General features: G+C 40.2%; 1 protein-coding gene across 2 annotated transcripts in view; it reads right to left on the bottom strand.

Annotated features, from left to right (window-relative positions):
- Positions 1 to 17,251, bottom strand: part of LOC102183469 (24-hydroxycholesterol 7-alpha-hydroxylase) — an 85,426-nt gene that overhangs the window by 34,044 nt on the left and 34,131 nt on the right. The gene's annotated exons all lie outside the window — the stretch shown is intronic.

Genomic DNA, 17,251 nt, shown 5'->3' with positions numbered 1-17,251 from the left:
GACTTAAAGAGGCCAGAAAGTGATTTTATGCAAGCTCATCAGCATAGTTTAAGAACTGCCTCTGATATCAAGTGTCAATATTACTATTACCTTCGCATACCAAGTTTAGTCACTTATCTCTTTTTATCATTTTCCTCTTACCAAGATAAAATGGATGGCATGAAAAACTAAACCAGTGTTGACTACTGTAGTGTAATGGATTGGTATCCAACCTTGGTTCTTACAAGTCCTATGGCTACCAAATGTCTAAGATCGTTCCTGCCAGAAAAGAGTTCAAGTTTATTCATTTCATTATTTCTTGTCCAAATTCTCATTTCACTTAAGGAAAGAGCAATAAAAGACAGGTATCAAAAGTACAACGTAAGGGTCTTACTTCCCTAGTGGCACAATGGCTAAGGCTCTGCACTCCCACTGCAGGGGACCAGCCTTGATCCTTGGACAGGGATCTAGACCCCACAGGCCAGAACTAAAGAGCTTGCATGCCGTAACTAAGATTCCATATGCCACAACTAAAGACTCTGCAAGCAACAATGAAAGATCTCATGGGCTACAACTAAGGCCAGACACAGCCAAACAAATAAAATTTTTAAGAAAGTACAAAGTAAGAGATATGAGACGCCACCTGACTTTCTTCTCCTATCTCTTCCCTGCTGAACTGTTTTCGTTTTTGCTTTTGTTTTTTAATCATTTAATCATACATTTCAGAGGGTGCAAAGAGAATACTAAGAAAGGGGTGATGGCACATGTGTGTTTCATCTGGAATTATGAGCTTCCCAAACATAGCTGCATCAAACATTCCTACTGTAAGTTGTATAGCTGAACTAACATTTAGGTTGAAGGCACCTGAGTTGGTCTTTTTATGGACCAACATATGGCCAGGGTCTTTGATCAAATGAGGCAATTTAACTAATGGTCTTTTAAGTAAAATGCTTACACTTTGAAAATTACTTGAAACAACTCAGCTTTCCATTTTGACAGTGTATGCTGAATAAATTCAACAACATGGTAAGTTTGAATAAGTCAACTTTCACATCTGCCTCCCAACTGTACTGGGACCAGTGCCTGGGAGTGGAATGCGGGTCTCCAGACGCATCTGTCTGACTCTAGATAAGGCTTGTTCTCTAGTCAGCCCATCCTGCAGGAGAGGGCTGGGTGAGTGCTGCCTGGGAAACCTTTTCAGTCAGTACATGCAAAATTCCCACGGAGTCAGAAGCAAATGTTTTTGCTTAGCAGAGTCTGGGAACCAGGGTTTTTGTCTGAGCCCTGATTCTATTAATCCCCATAGGGGCCTCTATACACTCCACTAAACTTGACAGATTTTTGAGCACTGAGCAAGCCCCAGGAGTCGAGTCGGGCTCCACCAGGGTTACAGCCATGAAGGTATTCCTGCCATACACTCAGTCCAGGCCGTAAGAGAGGAGCACGGATAATTGGTTTCCATGCAGACAAGGAAACCATTTTGTGAGATGTAAGATGTTCGAAGGTAGTTAAAAGCAGGGAGGGTATTGAAATGCAGGATAACACACTTGAGAATATCGACGTAAAAATGTATGAGGGGATCTGAGATTCTTTCAGAATGTGCACATGTGCGCGCTCAGTTGCTTCAGTCCTGTCTGACTCTTTGTGACACTAAGGACCGCAGCCCGCCAGCCTCTTTGGGTTCAGAAAGAAAAAAAGAAAGAGAAGGGAAAAGAAAAGCACTGGCTAATGGCCTATATTAGAAGACTGACGTAGTCATCTGATAAATAGGAAACACAAGACGAAGGGAGTATCGGTGACTGTGCCAAAGAAGCCCAAGGGAACTGGGGCTGCTGGGGTCTCGAGAGAGTGAGACAGGGCTGGAGGGGCTTGGAGACAAGAGGGGACCCAGCTACCTGGCAGGTGACCGGCAACCTAGTAGAAGGCTAAGGAATGCTCTAGAGACACAGGTTCGATCCCTAGGTCAGGAAGATTCCCCTGGAGTAGGAAGTGGCAACGCGCTCCAGTATTCTTGCCTGGGAAATCCCATGGACAGAGTTGCCTGGTGGGCTACAGTCCATGAGGTTGCAAAGGGTCGGACACAACTGAGTGAGCATAAGCGCAAGCACTAGGAGAAAACTCACCATGGGAGAAATGCCGGATGAAACTTTCAAGAACAGAAAAGTCAACTTTATGTCATACACTCGCTTTTAAGCTGCTTCTGACTACTGTGCAATTATCCCTTTCCTTGTCCCATGTTTTTAATATTTTAATAAAGTCAGATAACACATACCATAAGTTAACACTTGGGGAAATAAAGACCTGGGTGTGTCCAGGAGGCAGTGGGATTCAGAAAAGAGGCAGAACATCCAGAAAGGAAAAGACAGTGGGAGGGGAGAAATTAGGAAGTGAGAGACTGAAAATCAAGAGAAGCTCTGAGAGGCACAGGCCTCCACTTTCAGCCACCTCCCCCACTTCTCCTTCCAGAGATTCCTAGAATTCTTGCAGGGGATTTAGAACAATTTCACCTTTATTTTGGAAACCAAGATGACCCCAGCAAGAAGGGTCCTTGACAAATGGACATTACAAATAGATCAGTGATAATCTACAATTCAGATTCTAAATTTTACTTAAAATATGACATTTCTCTTTAAGAATCTATTTAGAACCTGCCTGCCAATGCAGGAGACATATGAGATGCAGGTTTGATCCCTAGGTTGGGAAGATCCCCTGGAAGAGGGCAACCCACTCCAGTGATTTGGCCTGGAGAATTCCCATAGACAAAGGAGCCTGGCAGGCTACAGTCCACAGGGTCACAGAGTCAGACAAGACTGAAGCGACTTAGCACGCAATCTGCAATTCAGATTCTAAATCTTACTTAAAATAAGAGTTTTCTCTTGAAAAAATGTATCTAGAGCATCTACATTAGATAAATTCACTAAACAATCCCGCTAGTATTTTCTGTGTTTTATGTTACTGCAGCTATAGGATATAGAAAATGAAGATTTCTCTACTTAATCAAGAATAAATGACTGCCAAGGGTCAGAATTTGTGTTTGAAATCAGATCTGCGTGACTCCGAAGTGACTTACCTACTTTGAGACAGGTATAATTCTGGTCTTGAAAAAGTTTGGACTCCAGTAATAGTGAAGTTTCTGACTTTCTTTTGGAGAAAAGTTTTGTTTTCTTTTTTTCTTCTGAAGTATTCTTAGGGAGACTAATTGAATTATAAAGTGCAAAAAAATGTTTTGTATTATACAATAAACAAAAGCTTGCTCTGAATTGAAAATAATATTTAGGATCTATTATGACCTGCCATTGTAGGAGAGATGCAGACTACACTTGGAAAATAAATGTTTTAATAAGACATTTTTAGTTTCTCAAATCCCAGTGTGAGGTAGGAAAAATAAGGTAGGATTCTTAGACTAGACAAAGAAAAAGAAAGGGAGAGATGCTGTTTCCAAACAACACCTTTAGGTTAAAGATCTTTCTTATTATAACTCTTAGAAATAGCTCTGTACCCATACTGTGCATATTTCAATGCACATCTGTGGTTTGTTCTCCCAGTGTTTTGGCTCTAAAATTAGAAGGCTCCACTTGGAAGAAAGCCAAGGTAATCATCAGGAGGGCTAGTGCCTAATGGAGACCGGGACCAGTATAAAAGACTGCCAGGGAAGAAGCTATGGGTGATTTGGGGTAAAACGTAGAAGACATCTGTTTTGTTCTCGGCACAAATGCAATAGAAGTCAAACCAATAATAGGATACTGGAAACCAAATAAAAGAAAGGATAATTCTTGAGTTCAGAAATAGCGAAGAATGCTTCCAAACTGTTATGTATAGTTTTAGAATTACGCACACATGATGATAAGCATGTTAGAAGGCAGTAACTGTAATGTATATTTGTTAAGGATGTAGAATAGATCAAAATTCTATTACTTCAACCATTTATTCACTCAGTATAAATTTGCTTTGTATCTGTTACTTCCTCGCCCAAACACAGGTGCTGTAAGAGACAGGAAGAAATCATAGTAATTTTTGACTATCTAAGGTCACCAACATGCTGGACAGCTTCATTTATTCCTCATCACGATCTGCCATCTATGAAGTGATCGTGTGTTCAAGGAGAAGCTTGAAAGTGACAGGGCAGCCTTCAAACCTATGTCTGTCTACACTGAAAGCCCTTATACTTGTTCACTGTGTCCCATCACCTCCCTGAGACGAGAAACGAATGAGAAAGACACCGTCACTGTATTAAACGAGTTTGGACACAAAATAATATCTGGTTACAAATAACTACAACATAAGTTTCTTAAGAGTAAATTCGAGTGTCAGTGGCATTCATCCCTTCTTGCCTAGGGCTAAAGTTTCAGCTAGGCGTGGAAGGATGAGTAGCATGCAGCCAGGCAGAGAGAAAGGAAATTAAACTCCAAAATTAATTATAAAATATATGACTTCTTAGACTTAAAAAAGGAACACGAATCAAATGGAATCACTAAAGCAGGTCCTTCTCTGAGAGATGACTCCTCTGTCTCCTTTATATTTCAGGCTCATTCCCCCTTACACACACACATACATGCACACTCTCTCTCAATAAATAAATACATAAAATACAAAAATTCTGTTCCTATAGTCCTGAAGGACCATCACATCAAGATTTAACTAATCATTTGGGGAAAATAATACATGTTTTGAGAAAAAGGGAGAATGACAGGCATTTGCTGAGTCATTCAGATCTTTTGAGACATAATTCTGAGGCGACTGAATCAGAAGGTGGGATTGAACACCAACTGAGGGGGCTCTGTGCTTCCCCACAAATGAAAGGCACACAGAAAGATGAAGAGAGGCAAAGCATAAGGGATGTCCACTGAGGGATTTCCCTGGTGGTCCAGAGGTTAAGACTTTGCGTTTCCACTGCAGGGGGCCTGGGTTTGATGATCCCTGGTATAGGAACTAAGATCCGGAATGCCAAGCAGCTAAAACAACACAAAACAAAACTCCACTGAAATTTAAAGAGTGCATCCCTGCACATTCTACCACCTCTTTACTTTTGAAAGCAAGGATTCTCAGTTCTGACTGCTGTTCTATTTTGTGAGGTTGTTTTCCTTCACAGAGGTTGTCTTTCAACAGCTTGTTTAAAGTTAAAGTGTGTACAAAAGTTCATAGAACACATAAAGGAGGGTGAACTAGGATTAAAAAAAAATACATGAGATAAAGGTTGAAGAAAGTAAAGAATCTGATGTGATAACCTTAAGCGATGATGCCTACCAAATTTGGTCATGAAATGTGCTTCCCAAATTTTATAATAATTTCTTTAAAAAGCAATATCAAATAATAAAAATTATTGTTTTCTTTATACTGTTATTTGGGGAAACAATGTAACACCTTTGGAAAAAACCAGCATTTCTCTGACTTGTCTTAAAAAGTAATGAAGCAATGATATCAATTGGTGGCAGAGGTAGAAAACTAGTTTCCTAGCATATTTCTCAGCTCCTGAAAAAAATCCGGTTTTAGAGAAGAGACAAAGCTAAACAGTAAATAAAGAATTTACAGTATTCCAGAGTGGCACCCCACTCCAGTACTCTTGCCTGGAAAATCCCACGGATGGAGGAGCCTGGTAGGTTGCAGTCCATGGGGTCGCTGAGGGTCGGACACGACTGAGTGACTTCATTTTCACTTTTCACTCTCATGCATTGGAGAAGGAAATGGCAACCCACTCCAGTGTTCTTGCCTGGAGAATCCCAGGGACGGGGGAGCCTGGTGGGCTGCCATCTATGGGGTCGCACAGAGTCGGACATGACTGAAGTGACCTAGCAGCAGCAGCAGCAGCAGAGTAATACAAAGCAAGTATCTTATGCCCTATCCTTCATTTCAGGAATTTAAAAAAAAATGCAATATGATACATAATGTTCAAATATTGAATTTTAACAATTATACTTCTGTTCCAGGAATATTTTTCATAAATTTATAAAATTACTGTTTCCCTCGCAGAAGAAATCTGCATCCACTGGAAAAGGTTAGAACATCTCAGAAAGAGTAAGAAAGGATAAAATGTCCTGAAGTAGGTAACAGCATTTACAATAGGTTTTATACACCCAATGACCCTATAACATTGGTTATTTATAGGCAGTGAGAACATACTGGTTATAGATTTCTGGAAAATTTTAGTGAGATGAAGACTTTATTTGGTGACTTGTCTCCTAGAAAGTGAAAGTGAAGTTGCTCAGTGTGTCCTGCTCTTTGCAACCCGTGGACTGTAGCCCACCAAGCTCCTCCATCCATGGGATTCTCCAGGCAAGAATACTGGAGTGGGTTGCCATTTCCTTCTCCAGGGGATCTTCCTGACCCAGGGATTGAACCCAGGTCTCCCACATTGCAGGCAGACACTTTAACCTCTGCACCATCAGGGAAGCCCCAGAAGGGGATAGCAATAAACACTTTTCTGCACTTATTCTTATAAATGTAAAAAGAAATACTGCAAAACTTTTAAGACTCTCTCTGTTTTTAACTTTTGACATTTAATTATAATGTGTCTTGGTGTGGGTGTCTTTGATTCACCTTGTTTGGAACTCTGTGCGCTTCCTGGACTTGTCTGTTTCATTCGGCAGGATAGGGAAGTTTTCAGCCATTATTTCGTCAAATAGGTTTTCTATCCCTTTGTCTCTTCTCCTCTGGGACCTCTCTAATGTAAATGTTAGTATGCTTGTAGTTGTCCAAGCGAGTCTTAATCCTCATTGGTTTTTATTCATTTTTTCTTTTTGCTGTTCTCATGGGGTGATTTCCACTAACCTGTTTTCCAGATTGCTGATCCGTTCTTCTACAACCACTAATCTGCTGCTGATTTCCTCTACTGTGTTTTCTATTTCAGTTATTGAGTTCTTCAGTTCTGATTGGGTCTTTTTTTAATATATTCTGTCTTTGCAAGTTCTCACTGAGTCCATCCCTTCCTCCCCTAACTGTGGTGACCATTCTGATGACTATCATTTTGAACACTTTATCAGGTAAGTTTCTATCATGTCATTTAGTTCTTTTTCTGACATTTTTATCTTTTGCTTTGGTTTGTAAGAATTCCTTCCTCTTTTCATTTTGCCTGTGTGTCTGTCTGTATGCATTAGGTAGATCAGCTCCAGCTCCTGTTCTTGAAAGAGTAGGCTTATGTAGAAGGTGTCCTGTGGGGCAATTCCTCTTGGTCACCAGAGCCAGGTGCTCTGGGGTGTCCCATGTGTGTGCTGTACACATCCTCCTGCTGTGTTTGGACAACAACTGTGCCCTGGCTGGGGCTGCATGGCTCTACTTTGGCCGCTGTGGGCTCATGGTATGCAGGCAATGGCTCCCCAGAGGTGAAGCCACTTTGTACAGTTGCCCGTTCCAGCTAGGTCACATGTGAGGTGGGGCAGGGGCCACTTTGAAGGGGCTAACTAAGGGGGTAGTTGAGCAGGGTGGGTCCTCAGGGGAATGCTGGGGTGGAGCACATGGTGTTAGCTAGTTGATGGAGAGTGACAGAAATGTTGCTTACCAGTCCTGGGCCAGCTAGGTGAAGGAGAGGTTAAAAATAATGGCACCTGCCAATGCCTTCATCCCTGGAGAAAGTGTCCCAGCTCCCTACCCCTCCAGCACCACTCCCAAAATGACCAGTGAGCCTCCTTCAGGGTATGACCCAGGCGCCCTTCACATTCTCCTGCATCTGTGCTTGTACTCAGAGCAAGTGAGTCTACATGTGAACCTTTCAAAAACAGAGTCTCAGTTTACCACAGCCCTCCAGCTCTTCAAGTGCAAACCCCACTGGTCTTCAATGGCAAACGTTATGGGGCTCATCTTCCTTGTGCAGGTACCAAGGGGATCCCCAGGTGGGACTTGGACCCCTCACTCCATAAGGGGCACCTCCACAGTTGTGATATCTCTCCCGCTAGTGGGTCACGCACTCTGGGTATGGGTTCTGTCTAGACTGCATCTTTGACCCTCCTGCCCACCTTGACACGGCATTCTGTTTACATTCCAAGCTGCAGAAAATCTGCTGTGCTAGTCTTCAGGTCATTCCCAGAGATAATCATTGCACGTGTAGTTGTAGTCTTGGTGTGTCCACAGGAGGAGCTGAGCTCAGGATCTTCCTACTCTGCCTTCTTGATCTGGAACCACTAAATATTTGTTCAGTAGAGGAAAAAAGAGGTACTCTTTGGGTTTTATTCTTTATAAAATACTAGTTTCCTTCCTTTACTATTGTGCATGTTCGTTACCATACATGCCCATTATTATACATGTTCTGTGAGACAAAATCCTGTGAGAAAGATACAAGTTAAATTTATCTTTAAAAATCAAGAGAAAAACAGATGAGAGTAGATGAAAGATTACAAAAGTCTAGGCTAGGCTGTAGAGTTATATGCTTTTTAGTTCACTGCTCTTCCCTATAAACTGACTATAAATATAGTCTCTCTAATGACTGCAGGTCTGTAGAATATTAACTCATTGTAAATGCTGATAGTTTAAAAACTTTGACCTCAAGAATGTAAAACAATATAGAAAAATGACTTTTTTCTAATCATTTTTTTTAGTTTTGGAAGAAAAGAATCTGAATTTGCTTTTTATTGAGGCAAAAGGTTAGCAAACAAGGGCTACGATGACCAATTATTTGCCCTGTGGCAGTTGTATACTCTTCTTATAGCAGCTTTCTAATAAGTTTTAAAATCTGGTTGGGAAAATATGGCCTTACTAATTCATGCTAATAGTCTTTCTAATCATATTTCTTCTTCAAAAAATATTTAAGTCATTTCATTAATTTCCTCCCCCTCCAAACCACTGCAATTCTTTTTATAATTAATTAAATATAGATTATTTTGAAAAGTGTTGGCATTTTCATGATATTAAACCTTCCAATATAGGAACATAATATGTGTTTTTCTTTATTTAAATTGTTTTGTAAATATACATATATATGTATTTTTAATGTTATTAATAGTTTCCTCTCTAAGGGTCCTACCCTAAACCAAGAGCTTTATATAAGAAAAATACCAGTTAAATTAATAGGAACAACAGATGTAAAGTGGAAAGGGAGGCTTAAAAACAGCTTAAGCTGTTTGTGGTGGATATAGACTGGAAAAAGCAAACACAAAGCCTAGAGATTGCCCACGGATGATGAAAATGGGCATTAGGGCTTTAGGGATTGTAGCCAGAGCCTGGCAAGTCACAGCTCCTTCCATTCTCCCCCTCCAGCTACCACCTTCTTCCAGACACCTCGGTCATTCCTGAACTCCCAGGTCTGGTTCTTCTGACTTTTCCAGTGGGTGTGATTTTCGGCATTTGAAGGATTTAGGATAAATTCTTGTTATCAAAGACACAGATTCCTATTGCTGGGAAAGGTGGTCTCACGCTCAGTCTTTCAACCCCAACACAAAGGTGGGCCTTAAGCCTGGAACTGTTCTTCAACGAGACAGAAAGAGCCCACACAGCCTGTGCCAGGCTCATCACCTTGTGTGGGAATACCTTTCCTTGTTTCAGGGGCAGCAAACACTCTTTTGTGTCTGCTTAATCCAAGCGCAGAATGAGGCACCTGTCCAACCCCCCGTTACATCTGCCCCAAGAGGGACGAGGACAGGGCTCCTTTCACTGCGGTGTGAGAGGGGTTTGCAGAGGCCAACTCCTCTTCATTAGCTCCAGGGAGAGACACGCTGGCCACAGGGGACCCACACCCACTGCTGAAGCTGATCTCACTCTCTTTCTGCTCTATGTGAGTTTAGCATTGCTGCGGCCAGCGCCTGATAGCACTGTATGATCCTCGACAACTCTGATACCAGGATGCAGTGGGCAGAAGGGTTTAGAGTCCTCCCCTGGGGTTGCTAACTGGTGCACAGCACTCTGCTTGACACCCACTGAAAAATTATAAGCAATAACCTTTCAGAGGTAGATGCTAATCAGCAGCTTCAGTTGGATGTTCATAACTACAGACCAGGAATGAACGAAGCAGCGATAACAATGAACTGAGAAAGATGCCAAGGACAGCAGTGGTGCTTAGAACAGTTATTGAGACAGATGGAAGATAGAGTCAAGAATCAAAAGATTGATCCCGTCACTTCTTCCATTTATACACACACATATAAAAATATACCAAATCATTTAAAGAAAAGATTAATGCAACTATACCAAGACGACCACATAAGATTCTCTTCTGAAAAAAATAATATCCTATTTATCTTCAGAAATATTTCTTTCATATATTAAAAAGAGGTTATCAATTTCTCTATTTACTGGAATATACAATGAAGACTGCTTCATAATTATGACAGTCTTTTTCAAAGAATAAAGGACATGACCTAATTTATAATAAGTAAAAGGTAGAGGTTTTGACAAAACAAGACAACAATGGATAGATAATAAAAGATAAAAATCAATTTTGATCTAGGAATACCTTTCTTTATAAATCCTGCATAATTCTAAATTTCTGGATTGTGTTCTCTGGAGAGATGTTGACCTGGCTTGAATACCTTTATCTCATTTTCTAAAGAGGAAAAAAGGTTATCCAAATGCCTGAATAATTCTCTAAAGGAACACTCAGAGAAAAGAACTGTGTCCGAATGAAAAATGTAGAGGATAAACAAAGCAGATTTAACTGTGCTACACTGGAGTGAGATAGTGAAAGACCTAATAAAATGAGAAGGGCCAGAGTAGGACCTATCTCCAAGCCTGTAAATAATCTGCAGCCATCAGAGGTATCTCTTTCCGCCTACTGAGGCTAAGCAATAAATGAGGACAGAATGACTTCACACAAAATCTCCTGAGTTAGTGTCACAAGACACACTTCAGGCATTCAAAGCAGAAAATAGTGGAGGAAATCTAGCCTCCTGGGAAATCTCTCATGGGTCAGATATTATATGTGAAATTTCACCCTGGTCTTTGGACCTGAATGAGTGGATTGATAAGTAATGAGTTCTGAGCTCCAAAAATGATACCGTCTTAGTCTTTAAGTCCAAGGAGAAAAGAAGATAACAAGAAAAGAAGATAACAAAATTAAACATTTAGAGCAGGTTTCCAATGAAATCTCCTGCATTAATAAACATTTTCTTAGGTAATCTACATATGTTCTCTAAGATTGATGGATGAGAAGTAGTTTGTGAGCAGCTCTGTCATAATTTAATGTTTTCTGAGTTTATTCTAGGATTTTTAAAAGCTGGGCTAGCAAACGAAAAGGTGACTATGTAAAAAAATTCCTGTGTGATATGCTAGAGCTTCCAAAATGTCCATATCAGATTCATGTTGTCTGGCTAGCAGTTCTTGCCTGCAAAATCCCACAGACAGAGGAGCCTGGCGGGCTCCTGGGGTCACAAAGAGTTGGACATGACTGAGCAACTAACACTTTTTTTGTAAAGCTGTCATTGAAAACAAGAAACCTGTACTCACATCACAATGTAACCTTGAGAGGAGCCTGTTATTTTTACAAGGCAGGAGTAGGTGAAGCTGTTGAATTAAACTTAGTAATCATGTAAAAGATAAATGAATAAAATAACCTTTCTCCATTCATAACTCCACTGGAGTGGCCTTAACTTCTGCTACATGATCTCTTTCTTCAATATTTTGGTCGACGTGTGGCATAAAGGCCAAGACTATCATAGACACAGTCTTGGCTATCAGCCATTGAGTCCTGGCAGGCTGCAGAGCGGTGATGAGAATAAGCTTCTTCAGTTAGCTGGAGGGGCTCAGGTCTTTGATATACCATGATGGAATCCTCCAAGAATGTTGTTCTAGATTAGACAAGAAGACACTGGGACACATCCAGGCAGATGAAAATTGCACACATGTTATAGTGTGGGAAAGAGGTGACTGCAGAGAAGACCTCAAGAATAAATGTAAGTGTTTCAATGCTATGAGGTAAAATTGATGAATTAATTAAAATGATGTAAATGATATCAAATTTGCCCAGAACATCACCATCAGACCTGAGCCTCATTTATCCCTCTGCTAGTTTTTGTGCTTGTTTATAAATAGGAGAGAAAATCCTTTCTAACTAGTCCATGATGAGTGTGGCCACTGAGTCACTATCACCAGGTAATAGCATCTGGTCACTTAATAGCATTGGTCTGTTCCCAGGCAGAACTGCTGCTAAATCAGGACTCAGTGGTATCAAGAAATGTTATTGATTGGCTCTGAGTAACTTTTCTCTTTTATCCAAAGTCACATAATTACTAAGTGACAGGGTAGAAAGGCATGAATCAAATTTTCAGGCAAAAATTATAATCCAATGAAAATTTTGTAGTGTGTCTTCTATGATCCACAAATCATGATTTTTATGTAAGACAAAAAAACCAGTTCCTGATGTTTTATGGAATTATTTCTATGCAGATGCATTTCTATTAATTAACCTGATTTCTTTTAAATTAACAGAAAAAAGTTTACTATTTTTTCCCCTCAACTAAATGTGCATTGCAACTGAATGGCCACCAAGAACCAAAAACAAAGCACACAGGCCAAAAAAGAGTCACAAAAAACAAACCAGCGTGCAGTGTATGCTACCCTAAATCAAAACAAGTAGGTGAAAAGGGTCAAATGCAACCAGGTAGCAATTTAAATGCATTGTTATTTGTTACTGTTTGTTTTTAAGATGGAGTGACCTTCTGCTCCCTGGCAGACACTCACAGTGGGAATCCTAAATTAGAAAAGAAAACTGCTTGAAAACACAGTCTAATCAGGACCCAAAGTGAATGTCTGCAAGAATTTTGTGAGAATGCATTGAGGCCGCACCTGCAATATTTAACTCTAACAGGCTTCTCTTCCAGATATGTGCTAACTCCTAACCATTTTTAAGTCCTTGCTCAGATCTCACCTTTCCAGAAAGGTCAGCTCTGATCCAACTATGTAATGCTACCACCTCCTTCTGGGCTTCCCTGATAGTTCATTTGGTAAAGAATCTGCCTGCAATCTAGGAGACCCGGGGTTCCATTCCCGGGTTGGGAAGATCCACTGGAGAAGGGATAGGCTACCCACTCCAATATTCTTGGACTTTCCTTGTGGCTCAGCTGGTAAAGAATCTGCCTGCAATGCAGGAGACCTGGGTTAGATCCCTGGGTAAGGAAGATCCCCTGGAGAAGGGAAAGGCTGCCCACTCTAGTATTCTGGCCTGGAGAATTCCATGGACTGTATAGTCCATGGGGTCTCAAAGAGTCAGACAAACTGAGCCACTTTCACTTTTCTCCAGTTCTGGCACTCCTGATTGTCCCTAATCTGCTGTTTCCTTTTTCACATAGCATTTAACAACATCAAATATTTTTGGAGTTTACTTCTGTAAACAAACAAGGAAAAATAACAAGTGGCAATAAAAAAAAAGACTCTGAGCAGAGAGGAGAATCTGATTTCCAGGGTTACCACAGTATACTATTTAAAATGCCCAGTTTTCAACAAAAAATTGCAAGACACATGACAAAAATATGAAATGTGATATGTAACAAGAATATATAGACCATACAGGGAAAAAGCAATCAATCAGCAGAAACTGTTCCTGAAGAAACTCAAATATTGGACTTACTAAGGAAAGATATTAAATCTGATACTTTAAATATATTCAAAGAATTAAAGAAATCATGTCTAAAGAACTAAACAAAGAATATCAGTAAGGAGAGACAAAAGGTTAAATAACAAAGATTGAGATAGAAATAATGAAATAGAGAATAGAAAATCAATAGCAAAAATAAGATCAAATGAACAAAACCATCAGTTAGCTCTCTGAAAAAAAAAAAAATTGATGACCTTTTAGCTACATTGACCATGAAAAAAGAAAGAGGGCACAAATTACTAAAACCATGGATGAGGGAGATGTTTTCCTAGAGAACTTACAAATATAAAGAAGATTATGGGGAAAACCATGACCTATTGTATGCCAACAAGTTAAATAACCTACATGAAATAGACAAACTCCTAAGAAGACACAAACTCCAAGAAGAATTATACAGTTCTCACTTCAGCAACACATATACTAAAATTGAAAAGATACAGAGAAGATTAACATGGCTCCTGTCTAAGGACGACACTAAAATTTGCAAAGTACCACATATTGTTCTGTTGATGTAATGTACAGCATGGTAACTATAGTCAACAATACTGTATTATATATTTGATACTTACTTAAATTGGTCTTTAAAAGTTCTCATCATAAGAACATACATGTGGTCATGGAATTAACTAAATTTATTGTGCTAACCAATTCACTATATATATATATATATATATATATATATATATATATATATATATATATATATGGCTTCCCTTGTAGCTCAGTTGGTAAAGAATCTGCCTGCAGTGCAGGAGACCCGGTACAATCCCTGGGTCAGGGAGATCCCCTGGAGAGGGAAACGGTAACCTACTCCAGTATCCGTGGACAGAGGAGGCAGGTGGGCTGCAGTCCATGGGGTCACAAAGAGTTGGGCATGACTGAGCAACTGACTGAGTTAGGCATGACTGAGCAGTATGAAAAGGGAAAATGATAGGATACTGAAAGAGGAACTCCCCAGGTCAGTAGGTGCCCAATATGCTACTGGAGATCAGTAGGGAAATAACTCCAGAAAGAATGAAGGGATGGAGCCAAAGCAAAAACAATACCCAGCTGTGGATGTGACTGGTGATAGAAGCAAGGTCTGATGAAGTAAAGAGCTCTTTACTTACATTACAGGAAACTGGAATGTCAGGTCCATGAATCAAGGCAAATTGGAAGTGGTCAAATAGGAGATGGCAAGAGTAAAAATTGACATTCTAGGAATCAGCAAACTAAAATGGACTGGAATGGGTGAATTTAACTCAGATGACCATTATATCTACTACTGCAGGCAGGAATCCCTTAGAAGAAATGGAGTAGCCATGATGGTCAACAAAAGACTCCGAAATGCAGTACTTGGATACAATCTCAAAAATGACAGAATGATCTCTGTTGTTTCCAAGGCAAACCAATCAACATCACGGTAATCCAAGCCTATGTCCCAACCAGTAATGCTGAAGAGGCTGAAGTTGAACGGTTCTATGAAGACCTACAAGACCTTCTAGAAATAACGTCCAAAAAAGATGTCCTTTTCATTATAGGGGACTGGAATGCAAAAGTAGGAAGTCAAGAAACACCTGGGGTAACAGGCAAATTTGGCCTTGGAGCACGGAATGAAGCAGGGCAAAGGCTAATAGAGTTTTGCCAAGAGAACACACTGGTCATAGCAAACACCCTCTTCCAACAACACAAGAGAAGACTCTACAAATGGACATCACCAGATGGTCAACACCGAAATCAGATTGATTATATTCTTTGCAGCCAAAGATGGAGAAGCTCTATACAGTCAGCAAAAACAAGACCAGGAGCTGACTGTGGCTCAGATCATAAACTCCTTATTGGCAAATTCAGACTTAAATTGAAGAAAGTAGGGAAAACCACTAGACCATCCAGGTATGACCTAAATCAAATCCCTTATGATTATATAGTGGAAGTGAGAAATAGATTTAAGGGACTAGATCTGATAGACAGAGTGCCTGATGAACTATGGAATGAGGTTCATGTCATTGTACAGGAGACAGAGATCAAGACCATCCCCATGGAAAAGAAATGCAAAAAGCAAAATGGCTATCTGAGGAGGCCTTACAAATAGCTGTGAAAAGAAGAGAAGTGAAAAGCAAAGCAGAAAAGGAAAGATATAAGCATCTGAATGCAGAGTTCCAAAGAATAGCAAGACGAGATAAGAAAGCCTTCCTTAGCAATCAATGCAAAGAAATAGAGGAAAACAACAGAATGGGAAAGACTAGAGATCTCTTCCAGAAAATTAGAGATACCAAGGGAACATTTCATGCAAAGATGGGCTCGATAAAGGACAGAAATGGTCTGGACCTAACAGAAGCAGAAGATATTAAGAAGAGGTGGCAAGAATACACAGAAGAACTGTACAAAAAAGAACTTCATGACCCAGATAATCACGATGGTGTGATCACTCACCTAGAGCCAGACATCCTGGAATGTGAAGTCAAGTGGGCCTTAGAAAGCATCACTACGAACAAAGCTAGTGGAGGTGATGGAATTCCAGTTGAGCTATTTCAAATCCTGAAAGATGATGCTGTGAAAGTGCTGCATTCAATATGCCAGCAAATTTGGAAAACTCAGCAGTGGGCACAGGACTGGAAAAGGTCAGTTTTCATTCCAATCCCAAAGAAAGGCAATGCCAAAGAATCTCAAACTACTGCACAATTGCACTCATCTCACACGCTGGTAAAGTAATGCTCAAAATTCTCCAAGTCAGGCTTCAGCAGTACATGAACCATGAATTTCTAGATGTTCAAGCTGGTTTTAGAAAAGGCAGAGGAAACAGAGATCAAATTGCCTACATCCTCTGGATCATCGAAAAAGCAAGAGTTCCAGAAAAACATTGATTTCTGCTTTATAGACTATGCCAAAGCCTTTGACTGTGTAGATCACAAAAAACTGTGAAAAATTCTGAAAGAGATGGGAATACCAGACCACCTAACCTGCCTCTTGAGAAACCTATATGCAGGTCAGGAAGCAACAGTTAGAACTGGACATGGAACAACAGAGTGATTCCAAATAGGAAAAGGAGTACATCAAGGCTGTATATTGTCACCCTGCTTATTTAATTTATATGCAGAGTACATCATGAGAAATGCTGGACTGGAAGAAGCACAAGCTGGAACCAAGATTGCTGGGAGAAATATCAATAACCTCAGATATGCAGATGACACCACCCTTATGGCACAAAGTGAAGAGGAACTAAAAAGCCTCTTGATGAAAGTGAAAGAAGAGAGTGAAAAAGTTAGCTTAAAGCTCAACATTCAGAAAATGAAGATCATGGCATCTGGTCCCATCACTTCATGGTAAGTAGATGGGGAAACAATGGAAACAGTGTCAGACTTTATTTTCTTGGGCTCCAAAATCACTGCAGACGGTGATTGCTGCCATGAAATTAAAAGACACTTACTCCTTGGAAGAAAAGCTATGACAAAACTAGACAGCATATTAAAAAGCAGAGACATTACTTTGCCAACAAAGGTCCATCTAGTCAAGGCTCTGGTTTTTCCTGTAGTCATGTATGGATGTGAGAATTGGACTATAAAAAAAGCTGAGTGCCGAAGAATTGATGCTTTTGAACTGTGGTGTTGGAGAAGACTCTTGAGAGTCCCTTGGATTGCAAGGAGATCCAACCAGTCCATCCTAAAGGAAATCTTTCCTGAATATTCATTGGAAGGACTAATGCCTAAGCTGAAACTCCAATATTTTGGCCACCCAATGCGAACAACTGACTCACTGGAAAAGACCCTGATGCTGGGAAAGACT

The sequence above is a fragment of the Capra hircus genome, chromosome 23 (assembly GCF_001704415.2).
Source record: "Capra hircus breed San Clemente chromosome 23, ASM170441v1, whole genome shotgun sequence".
Lineage (NCBI taxonomy): Eukaryota > Metazoa > Chordata > Mammalia > Artiodactyla > Bovidae > Capra > Capra hircus.
Note: the sequence above shows the minus strand (reverse complement) of the source record. Positions and strands in the feature narration are given on the sequence as shown.